The sequence below is a fragment of the Lepisosteus oculatus genome, chromosome 10 (assembly GCF_040954835.1).
Source record: "Lepisosteus oculatus isolate fLepOcu1 chromosome 10, fLepOcu1.hap2, whole genome shotgun sequence".
NCBI classification, from domain to species: Eukaryota; Metazoa; Chordata; class Actinopteri; order Semionotiformes; family Lepisosteidae; genus Lepisosteus; species Lepisosteus oculatus.
In genome coordinates this window covers 27,149,421-27,161,739 of record NC_090705.1, presented here as the reverse complement: position 1 = coordinate 27,161,739, position 12,319 = coordinate 27,149,421, and the positions used below count along the sequence as shown (strand labels likewise).

Here is a 12,319-nt window from a genome sequence, read left to right as displayed (position 1 = left end):
AGCTATCCCACCTCACAGAATGCACACTCTGTTCTCAATATTGGATTTGTTTTAAAAAAGCACTGTCATTGGTGGTGTCTTGATTCAATTACTTGGTTAAAGTTTCTGAAGCAAAGATCAGAAGTTAATGTAACTTTAAACGGTCAGGTCTCGCACTGAACAATACAACGACACTGCAATTTTTGCTCCAAGGTCTTCCTACAGTCAGATTTACATTTAAAAAATACACTGCATAATTAAATCAACTAAAACCTAAAAGTCAGCAGTCCAAAAAAGAACAAAAAATACTCCCTGAGACTAAAAAGATGATTAACTTCATGTTGGAAAACAGAATCTGGTATGTCCAGGAAGTGGTTCTGTTTGTAAGCCACTTGTTTGACTGTCAGCCACAGGCAATGCTACCAGCAAATGTGTCTGATAAGTTGAGAAGAAAAAAAAACCCATATGGCTCCAAAAACAGCCCAAACACCATCTCTAACCTGGCAAACACTCTGAGGTATTTTCAATTCTTACTCTATCTAGTATGTTTAACCACCACTATTGAAACAGAACAGTAAGTAGTTAAATATACCTTTTAACATTTTGTTATTTCATCATCTTTTGGAAATTTTCAATACCAATGCATTTTTATTTAGATACCATCTTATTTATTTAGCATTTTATACAGAGGTCTACTACATCTGGAACATACTTATAAAGCATTCACTAGATTTATTCAAACCTAAGATGAAATAGGAACAAAAACCACATTATATTAAAGAATGGGTTACAGGTTGAATAGTGCATCTTGATTAAACATTAAATTTTATTTTCTAAAAATAATATACTGTAATCATACTTTAATTGCACTGCATAAAGCAAAGTCATCCAACCATCCATAGTCTAACTGCTACTTCCAATTCAGGGTTAAAGTGGAGCCAAAGTCACTTGGCAAGCAATGTCAGTCCATCACAGGGTACATACAGACATGCACACGTATTATTATTAACGTAACATTGTGGGAGGAAACCAGAGCACATGGAGGAAACTCAAGAGAACAAGGCAGGACATACAAACTCCACACAGATATCACTCAGGATATCTGAACCCAGGGCCCCAGCATTGTTCATCACTGCAAATACGTGTCATCCAAAGTAAAGTCATATTTGTCAAAATATTTGTCAAAAATATTTGTCAAAAATAACTGAATTCCAGAAACCACAGGGGTCACGTTATTCACATTTCCAAGCATTCCATTAATAAAATTTAACAAAACAGAATCTACTGCAAAGGGGAAGGATGATCTTGCCACTGTGCAAACTGGAATCTTCAGAATACAGTGTTGAACACTACAGTACAGTTACTGTACCTGCATAAATATGGCATTCATGTCGAAGTTGCAAAGAAGAATCCTTTTCCTGAATCCTGAATCCTGAAGTCAAACTTACATCTAAATGTCCATCTCAATCTCTAGACCTCAATCCAATTAAACATTTGTTGTTTGAACTCAAGAAGGCAGTTCCCTAATGGAAACCAAACAGGAGGGCCAAGAGCAATTCTACCTGGATGAATGGTCAAAACTTCCCCCTCAGAAGCGCTTGAACCTCACAACACACTACAGGACAGGTCTAGTCAGTGTAATTCATGCCAGAGAACGATTTTCAAAATACTCACTACAGGGGTGTGAATAAATGTGCCCCTTGTGTTTTATAGAAATTGAATTAATTATGACTTTGCTCAACACAATATTATAAAGATCACATAATAATATGTTAAGAATTGTTAAGTAAAAATACATTATGAAATGTGCAAATATTTCTGATTTTGTTCCATTTTCATCTGGGATATGAATAAATCTTTGTCCACATTTGTGCTGCTATGACTCTTCACATCAACAACATTATATAGGTATTACAACTGCAGGTAAAAATAACCTAATTGAAATTGTATGAGTCTTTTATTGCTTTTTATTTTCTATTTTCATTGGTGTTTGGACACTTGCACACAGATCTACAACATGAGCCTAAAAATCACATTTTCTTTTAATTTGTCCTCGGACAAATGTCAAAAGATTGCACTGATGGATAGTTTCTGTTAGGTAGTACTGGATTGTACTGGAGGTCCCCAAGTTACCAAGAGTGTCTTTGTGTCCTGTTCTGGTGCAGAACCTCTCTGAGAATGAAAACCATGACTTCAAAACTGAAAGATATTATGCAAAAGAGGTGTGTGGAACATAATGAAATCCCCTCCCCCCTCTTCCATCCTCTCAAATCCTTAAGTATCCAGCCTTGTAAAATGAAAGGACCACTTCTTTTCCACTTTAGATTACTAAGCAATACATTAGTTTGGACCAAAAGAAAGACAGCGCTGTGCTTCATTCACAGAACCCACAGATCATGATGACCAGACTCACAATGGCAGCTTCCCCACACTGCTCCTCAAAGTGTCTGAGCTAGCCTCCCTGAAGGACCTACCCGGACAGTGCAGCTGTCTGAACCCCATGTCAGTCTCCTTGAAGACTCAGATTGTCTAGTGGTTTTACTATAGACAGTTAATACTGCTAGAGGTGAATGCACAACCATCAAAGACTGAGATTGATCATTTATTTCACTTCATCACATCATCTAAACAAAATAACACACAGCTATCACTCTGTAAAGAATAATACCGGCTGTACTGTACACACAAATTATATTATAACCATGAAATGTTATGATGTTCTATCACAACATAACTCCAACATTCATTTGAAAATTAAAACCCAAGTTTCAAACTTAAAACTTTAGCTTACGTATTTATTTGGTCGTAATGTAATTTATACATTAAAAAATAATACTTTATACTGTCAGGAAATTACTGCTTTGAAAATAGAGGATCAAAAACCAGTTTTGTACTAAAACTAAATTAAGTACATGTCCTTGTGTACGTAAATGCGTTAATCATTTGGGATTTCATTTAAATGGAATTAAGCGTTAGAAATGCATTCATGCTTCTCAGTCGCATTCTGTTAAACATGTATAGATAATCTTATCCTGATTGTAATTACCTTCATCGGCCTTATTAACAAGTCTGTGATTAAATAAAACTAGCGGACTATCACAAAACTTCACGAAGAAGTAACCTGTAAAAGCTACCCAGCAAAACACATGCATTCGTATTTATCTACCTGCCTCGCAGACCTTTTATGTTTTCACGCGAAATGTAAATTTACGAGAGGGGGATCTACTCACCTCTAAAAGCAAAAACTACTTTCTCTGAAACCAGAGGCTACTATCTGCGTCCTTCCATTGAAACGAAATTGAGCAACCTTTTTCACTCTTTCTCCGTTTTTAATCTGACAGCACAACAATTAAAAAGAGGCATCCGAAAATCCCTGGGCCACTGCTTACTAGGCAAGTGTCTCAAAAATACAACAGTGCTTTCGACAGTGACTAAACTGAGAGCGACTAAACACATTATGCTCATCCCAGTTTAGGTTCGCTTTGCTGCTGAATACCAGCCAATGAGCAGGCGGTCCACATGGAGTGGGTGGGATTCGTCAGAGCCATAACAGAACACAGGAGATACTGTATGTTTAGTGCTGAGGGGGTGTAGTGAGTTGTACGAGACGGGTCCTGTTTATGTCGTAAACGATTTAAAGAGCTGTTTGTCGTGACATTTCAAAGTCTTCAGACAGACCTGCTGCATTTGATAATTCCTACATCTCAAACTTGTACTTGCGTTGCATTTTTACTCTCTGAGTTGAGGTGAATAATTGCCATTAACTTATGTCCATGGACACATTTAGCCAATTTCCGCCTGTAATTTCCTCCCCCTTAAACAATTTTTATATCTCTGCAGCAGAACATAGCAGGAGCCTGGTTCAGGTCTTAAATTGAAGCTAGGTGGATGCTGCACATTGGTGGTGGTGGAGGGGAGTCCCCATTACCTGTAAAGCGCTTTGAGTGGAGTGTCCAGAAAAGCGCTATATAAGTGTAAGCAATTATTATTATTAAAGCAGAGTTAATTTAAGCAAAGACACACAAACCAAACAGACACAGACACACAATTTAATTTAAATTGTGTATTTAAATTAAAGGATACAAAATTATTTTTGGTCTCCGTGACAATACTCCGGTATAAATGTAAAAAAAAAAACGTCTACAGTATTTGAGTTTGTACAACACACAATTTTTTTATGGTCATTTTTGTAACATTTCTGTCAGTGCAAATTGTTTCTCTATAAATCATATATTCTATTACAAAGCAAGAAATTTTAATCTGCCTGATGTCTCTATGCACCTAGAGAACCATAAAAGGCTGATTTCTGTTACTCTTTACCTCCAAATGATTGCAAAAATTATTGCAAAGCAGAATTGGCTGCAGCAACATTAACTTTCATATATGGCAGAACTCTTTACAGCAGCAACAACAACAAAACAAAACAGGGTTGATGGAGAGCTGGAGCCGATCCTGACAACCAACGACCACTAGGCAAGGTACACCCTGGAAGGGATGCCAGTCTATTGCAGGACACATAGAACCACAAACACACACACACAAGGGCCATTTTTTTTACAGAAGACTATTAGCCTATCAGTATTTCTTTTGATCTGGATGGAAACTGAAGCATCTGGAGGAATTTGTTTTAAGGCCATTTTGAGTCAAACCCCTGAATTGCAGAGGGTGCTTTAAATATTCACCTCAAGTCAGAATTTATCTTGTAATTACTACTGTCATCAGCATCCAGAATCATGTACCAGAAACATACAGTAAATGAACTGAGACAAAAATAGTGGAAAGATTTTCCATTATTAAATGTGCCACTGTCACAAGGAGTATGTACTGTAATTATTACCTGAATTCAGAGCAGGTTAATTATTTTTTGTTGGTGATTTTGCCATGATTATTTCCACAACATGTACATATTTTCAAAATAATACATATTCCTGGAAAATAAAAATCTAATATTTTAAAGTCTTAAATATGAAATAGTATAGACAAACTACATTACTACCAACCTGTACAATCCTATTATTTAATGCAACACTTTATATTTATAATCTGTTACTGTACCTGTCGAGAAGGATCTTTTTTTGCCTTTCAGTTTCCATGCTAATAAGTACTAAAACATAATATGAGGGAGGATAAAAGAATGGGAAGCCTTTGATCAATTTCTGTGACCTTTAGTTATTTGCTTGCCATCTTGTCACCATCTATGTGCCAATAGGTGCCCCAGTTGTGTTTTGGTATTGTCATTTTCCCAGTACATTTTAGACAATTTTGTAATTAGTGTCTTTTATTACCTTGTTAATCAGTGATTTTGAAAGCAAGACAGTGAAACAGAAACATTAAAATGATGAGTAATCAATCAATGAAGTCTGTTTTTACCTCCTGGTCCCTTTTAGAAACCTACTGTATGTACTGTAGTTTGCTTGGTCTACTGAAAGTATGCTCCAACTAAAGCTGCATTTTCTCCTGAATGCAGAAATGTTTTACTGAAGCTCCCCCAGAAGGAATTGATTGAACAGAATGTCAATGACCATGTGATCTATAAATGAGCCCACGTGAAGCTGAGAGAAAAACTGGTCTGGAAAGAAGCCTCCAACAAAAATATTGTGATGTTCAATAGGTGGTCAAAACTATCACTACTTCAAAAAGTGCAGATCTTTCTTTAAGATGATGAAAGTAATAATTACATGGTCTTCCTGCACAGAAGGTAATAATAAACTAAATGAGTGCACTGGAAACCTAGTAGTATAACTCTTTTGTAAGAATAATTTTTCTGAGAAAACTACTCCAAAAATAAACCAGTCACAGATTAATAAATTCGAATTAATCTTATTGTGTCATCATTATTTTTACATCCATGTCCTTGTAATGCCACATGATGGAAAAACTATGAGATTTAGAGGTCTGATTACAGCTAAAAAATGTACTTGATGTTTGGTGGAGAATGAGAATGCAATTTAGCTCACACTTAATTGCATTCATTTGAAGAAATTGCTGTTAGGAAAGAAGTACTAGTAGATTACATTTTGCTAGAGGAAAAGCTGTGACAACATGGCCAGATGCTTTTTCACGCTTCAATCATTTTTTTAATGTTTACTTTTCCTGTATTTATAAGTGATCTCCCATTTCTGATGATTTTTAATTTGTTTTCTTTTTTGCATATGGCTGTTTTGTTCTGTTTTTTTATTAAATAAAAAAAATATTAAAAGAAAAATGAGCTACTTAGTTAAAAGTAGGTCATAAACTGCAAACACTCCTGTAGAAGGAACAAAACATATTGTAGCATGTGCAGGTTTTTGGATGAACACAAGGCTTTTATCCTTGAGGTAAACTGAATAGATCTCAAAAGGTAACAAGTCACTGCATTACAGGAACAAAATATGGTGTGACAGAACAGCCCTGATATTTGAATTCTTTCAACAGAGGTATAGCAGGTATAGCAAGGTGCCTGTCAGCCTTTGGATTACTTTTTAACTGTCCAGAACGTGGATTCCTTTATTACACCCCAAAATTCACCCTGCTGAGTTCCTTTACCTACAATATACTGTAACTGACTTGGCATATCATGTTCCCTAGATTCATCTGATATGGTGTAGGACAAATTAGGAAGTCATACTTGCATGTGTCAGGGGTTACTGCCTTTGTGGGGACACTTTCTCAGATTCAGTCCCCCAAATTCATATAAATGCCTCCCCCACATTCTTTTTCCAGGAAGGCTAACTGGACTTGGAGTGGAAAGTTGTTGAGGATCTCAGGATTCCCTGGACTCTTGAATTAAACAATGACACTGACAGTTCAAATGTTTACACGGTGAACATATTACTGTACTTATGCACCTTTACTGTGGGATTTCATGGCTTTTTCTGTACGTTCCTATGGTTTCAGAATGTTATCACTGTGTTTACCATAATCGACCAGCGTAAACTATGCTGTGATGGTGCTCAGTCATTACAGCTGAAGACCTCTGAAGGTTTTGAATACTTGAATGAGGTCCCCTTGTAGTCATACACTTTTAACACAACATTCCTTTTTCTTCATTTTATTTGTTAATTGTGTGTTCTGACATTGTATTTTTTATTCCTTCCCCAGCATCAAAAAGACTTTCTAATAAGCATTCTCTTAGTTCGGTGTTTCCATTTCTATATTTATGCATTTTTTATGGTACTTTTACCTCTATGCAACACCCTGAACATGTCGACATTAAATGTCTTCTTCCATATATTTATTCAGTCGTAATATAGTCTAAATAGAAATGGCCCTAATATAATACAGAAAACCATCTTAAAACCATGGTAAAGTTGAAACATTATGGTAAATATCCTATGGTTTGTATGGAATGAAAAAATGTTCTTAAGGGTTTCCTCAATGGACATGCAACAACATTTTTATTTCTGTTCCATATGTGTTCTAGTTTAATTTCTTGTTTATTATCTTATTCCTAAAGAAGATCAAATCATAAGAAATATACAGTAAGTGCATATATTTCCTGGTGACTTAATGTCTCAGATGTCTCAGCTGTAATCTGTGTAAATGCAATATGTGGAAGACTCAGTTACACTGATAAGCACTATTAAAAGATCAATATATAAGCAAAATAACAAAAATAAAATCATGTTCAGTTATAATACAAATCTGGAAATACAGCCTCAGGAAGAGCATAACACAGCTGAGAATAAGTTATGAAGGGCAGAACTGCAGACAACCCTTTAATTCAAAGTATGGTGCCTCATCATGGGACACACTGCAAACCAGAATACAGTGAGCTGAGCAGTCAGGGTGGAGTGCAATAAATCTGTAAGCCTTTGCAGTATTATTCAGCTGGATCATTTAGGACCTTGTTAATTTTATAATTAGTTCCAATATTTACAGTATGACAATCAGGGAGGCCAAAACAGAAGTGTTGTGTTTTCAGGACATAGATCTAGTTAAAAATCGAGAAGCTGAAATTTGAGCATACTAAAGACTGTTGTTAGTATGCTTAGGGATGTCAGGAAGCAGTGCACTACAGTAACCTAATCCACAGAACACCACAGTATGAATCAGTTTCTCAGTATCTTACTGGATCATAGACAGGCAAATTAAGACATTATCAGAGTACCTGACCTAACCTCCAAACCTTCTATGACCATGCTAGAAATATATCTTACATAAATTGTATGAAGGCTTCAGTAGCATAATTTATGTCTCATCATTATTAAACTTTAAATAGTTGTTGAATCTAAATTTGTATATTTGATTTACAGCTTGTTAGAACAAACACCTAGATCAGTGTCAGACTTTGTATGTAACTACATCCGAGTGTCACCATCATAAGGTTGGAAGCTAATACTGTGGCAACAAATTATCTGTGCAAGTAATAAAATGTAGGTGCAGTATCAAAGAGGTGCTAGAACTGAGCCTTGTGGGACAAGAGTAACCAAAGAGGTGTCAGAGGCTTTATGTCCTTCTGTCACAAATTTGCTATTTATCAGACAGATAGGACCTCATCCGACTAAGAACAATCACAGAGATAACAACTCAGGCCTCTTATTGATTTAGAAGGATTGTATGATTGTAAGTATGATGTCTTAGGCAGTGCAAAGACAGTTAAACAAGATTAGATCATGTACCTGTTAGCAATTATGAATGCCGAAAATAAGGACCCTGTGCAGGGCTCAAGTAGGCTTATTCTCTGAGCAGTAGCAGGAAGTCCAAATAGAAAAGGATACCAAAAAAAGAAACAAGTCCTTATATCCTAAATCCAAAAGGCAGGAGATAGCCAAGACCAGGTAGAGACAATATAGCAAGGCAACCAATCCCAAAACACAAAGGCAGAAATGTGGTCAGAATCTAGTGAGAGTCAGAAAGTAAGGAAGAGAACAAGCTTTTGAAGGAGGGTACGTGCACTAGGGAGCTCCAGGGAGAATCTGAAATAGTAAGCGATGGTAAGGGAAAAGAGGGGTTTAAGCAGTAACGGGAGTGAAAGGCGAAAGGAAGATTAGTTCGGCATGAGCACCTGTTTAAATGGGTGCATGTTGGAATGTGAAAGCATTTGCGAGAGCGTGTGGAATGCGTGTCAGTGTGAGTGCATGTGGAATGCCTGACAGTACTTGAGTCTGAAGCCATAAAGAAATTTGTCACCTTCACAAGAGGATTTAAGTACAGTAGACACGCGTTTTATACAGTAGATAGGTTCCTGCCATAGTGCGTATACCCAAAAGCAGAACATCCCTCTTCGATCCTCTTTGCCCCCTCCTTTAAATAAGTAAAATCAATCAGAAGTGTATTAGTATGTGAAGTTTAAAACCTCTTAACATTGTGACCACGGTCTAAGAAAATATTGACTTAAGAGGAGCATCTCACTTCATCGTTTTACATCAACAAAACCACAAAACCTTTACAGAAAACCTGTTATCAATCAAAAAAGGTTAAACTAGAGCTTCAGAAAACCTTTTTCAGAACCGAAAAAAAAGGTAATTAAATCAAACTATGCTTGTGCGCCATGTAGTCGCAAGGAACCACAGTGTAAGTCAGGGGTGAGACTTCCTCTAGAAGCCTCATGCTGCATTCTACCTGCCTTCTAGCTGTCAATCATTGATTCAGAGGGGGTAATCAATCAGTTTCTTATCAGTGGTCCTTTTTTCACACCAGAAGGCAACTCTAAGTTTTTTTTTCCGATGTCTAACAGCAGAAAAAGGCTCTCTAGCCATGTCTAAAGGTTTTTATAGCAATTTGCAATGGCTTTTATTGTTATTGCTTTCAATATTTTTTATGACTTATTTTGGGATGTGAGAAATTTCATTCCAGGTCCAGTTTTCACAAAACATTATCTAGATTTTTTTTTCAGATTGATCAATTTGTGCCAGATTTTTATCCAAGCTAGTAGACATCTAGGACAAGGCCTACACAGCGTTTTCAGCTACCTGACAGGCCTAGAATTCTAAAATTCTAAAACCTCTGAAGACCAAAACAAAATTTCCACCTGCTGTTTTTCATATTTATGTCTGCTGAGTGGACACATTCTGAAATAAAAGAAATATGACTATTCATACTCAAAGCCAAGGGCGTTAGCTTCAATTTAAGACCTGAACCAGGCTCTTGCTATGTTCTGCAGCAGAGATATAACAAAATGTTTAAGGGGAGGAAATTCCAGGCAGACAATGGCTAAAAATATTTAATCAAATCAATTAGTACATGTTATCTGAGAAAAGTCACCATAACAAAAACAACCAATACTGCAGCTCTGTGGCTTGCATCCTAGAAGGCTGATACTTAACATCAGCATGAACCTAAATGCGCCGATGCCTTGGATGACTATTTCAGCCCTGAAAACAAACCCTTCTTGTCACCACTTTCCTTTTTTTAACCATTAATCACTTTCATGAGGGCCATTCCACTGAAATGTTGTACGTTTGACTCGTTAGCAGACCCAGCAGCAGATTATGTTTCTTAGAAACAACCTAAGTCATGTCTAGACAAGATCACCACAATAAATGGATTTGTGAAACTGGATCTTGGTTTTGCCTACTATTCATACAGGTTCCAGCATTTGTTATAGACCCTGCTTTTTACAGGGCTTCAGCTAACAAGGGTGTTCATTCCTGAAAAAACTCTCTCCTGAAGACCGACTGTCAAGCAGTAGTGGTCTTTCCTTTCAAACTTGCAGACAATGTAACAGTAATTCACAACATGAAATGCTGATACATGCTGTTATTAGTGAGGCACTGGAATTTAAAACAAATTTAAAAATAGGTTTAAATATATGAGAGGCAGGTGGAAGGCCTTTAAAAGAAAATATTGAATGCTGAAGCATAATTTTGTGATTCCCAGCCTTCCTCAAAAAATTGTCTTTTAGTTGCTTAATGGAAAATGTTAATTACAACAACAACAACAACAATAATAATAATAATAATAATAATAATAATTATTATTATTATTATTATTATTATTATTTTTATTATTATTATTACTTACACTTATATAGCACTTTTCTGGACACTACACTCAAAGAGCTTTACAGGTAATGGGGACTCCCCTCCTCCACCAATGTGCAACATCCACCTGAATGATGCGACAGCAGCCATAGTGCACCAGAACGCTCACCACACATCAGCTATCAGTGGGTAGGAGAGCAGAGTAATGAAGCCAATTCATAGATGGGGATTATTAGGAGGCCATGATTGGTAAGGGCCAATGGGAAATTTGGCCAGGACACCAGGGTTACACCCCTACTCTTTTCAAGAAACACCCTGGGATTTTTAATGACCACAGAGAGTCAGGACCTCGGAAGGACAGCGCCTGTTTACAGTATAGTGTCCCCGTCACTATACTGGGGCATTAGGACCCACATGGACCACAGCACAGGGTGAGTGCTCCCTGCTGGCCCCACTAACACCTCTTCCAAAAGCAACCTTAGTTTTTCTCAGGAGGTCTCCCATCCAGGTATTGATCAAGCTCACACCTGCTTAGTTCTGAGATGCAGAGTTATATGGCTGCTGGCAAAATGTTAATGCAAAATGTTGCACTAAGAACAGCTCCCCAGTGCAGTGATCTCAGAAATCTATGATGCTGTACTGGTCAAACTATGATTTACACTGGTCAAACTGAATTTTGATTTGCTTGGAAATCTCCCATTTGGTTAATAGAGGATGTTTTAATTAAAAAAGCTTTCAATATAAAATCTATTCAGTATAAGGTTTAAGTATTAGACAATAATGTCCATTGTGTTGTTTCCATCAGCACACATATATTCCAGGTATAAAGTTTATTTTTGTGAATTTTGGTGTTCATTTTTAAATTTTTTAAACTAAAGAGAGACTGGTGTTTTGGGATTGATTTCTAATACATATATTTAATTGTCAGTTGTTTGTTTTTGGGAAAAATGACTTTAGATTTCACAGAAACTGAGAGTGCTCTGAGTGTGCCCTCAGGCTTGTTCCAAATCTACTGTAATTCAGAGCTTTCAGGCACCTTGTCTAGCTGTAGTCATATGCTTCAAGTCAGTTCCACTTCTCAGGAAACAGTCTAAAAAAGACTAACACAGTTTCTTATTAGGTTATTGGGCACAGGTCCCTCAAGACCATGTGCCTTTGAGTCAGAGACGGAAGTTAAAGAAGGATTGAAAAGAAAAAATAATTAGAAAAACAGATTTGCTTTCCAGCTTTTCTGGAGTGTTGTTTTACCGTCACGATCGTCATTCCTTCTCTTAAGGGCACTCTGACCCTTTGTATTTTAGTTCATTAAGTGCACCCGCCCCCTGTTTAGTCTGCCAATATTTAAGCCTGGCGCTCCCGCTATTCCTGGCTCAGCATTGGAAGATGGACGCCCGGAAGCCCGCCTACCATCGGGTCCAGGAGAGACCTGACGGCAC

At 37.0% G+C, this 12,319-nt stretch overlaps 1 protein-coding gene across 7 annotated transcripts in view; it reads right to left on the bottom strand.

The window, feature by feature from the left end:
- ripor2 (RHO family interacting cell polarization regulator 2) overlaps positions 1-12,319 on the bottom strand; it is a 98,581-nt gene that overhangs the window by 51,605 nt on the left and 34,657 nt on the right. For 3 of the 7 annotated variants that reach the window (XM_069195040.1, XM_069195042.1, XM_015357243.2), the window contains exon 1: positions 3,210-3,452. The exons of the other annotated variants lie outside the window; for them this stretch is intronic. The gene's annotated coding sequence lies outside the window, so the exon portion shown is untranslated. Of the gene's footprint in view, positions 1-3,209; positions 3,453-12,319 lie in introns of those variants that run through there. 7 annotated transcript variants of the gene reach the window in all.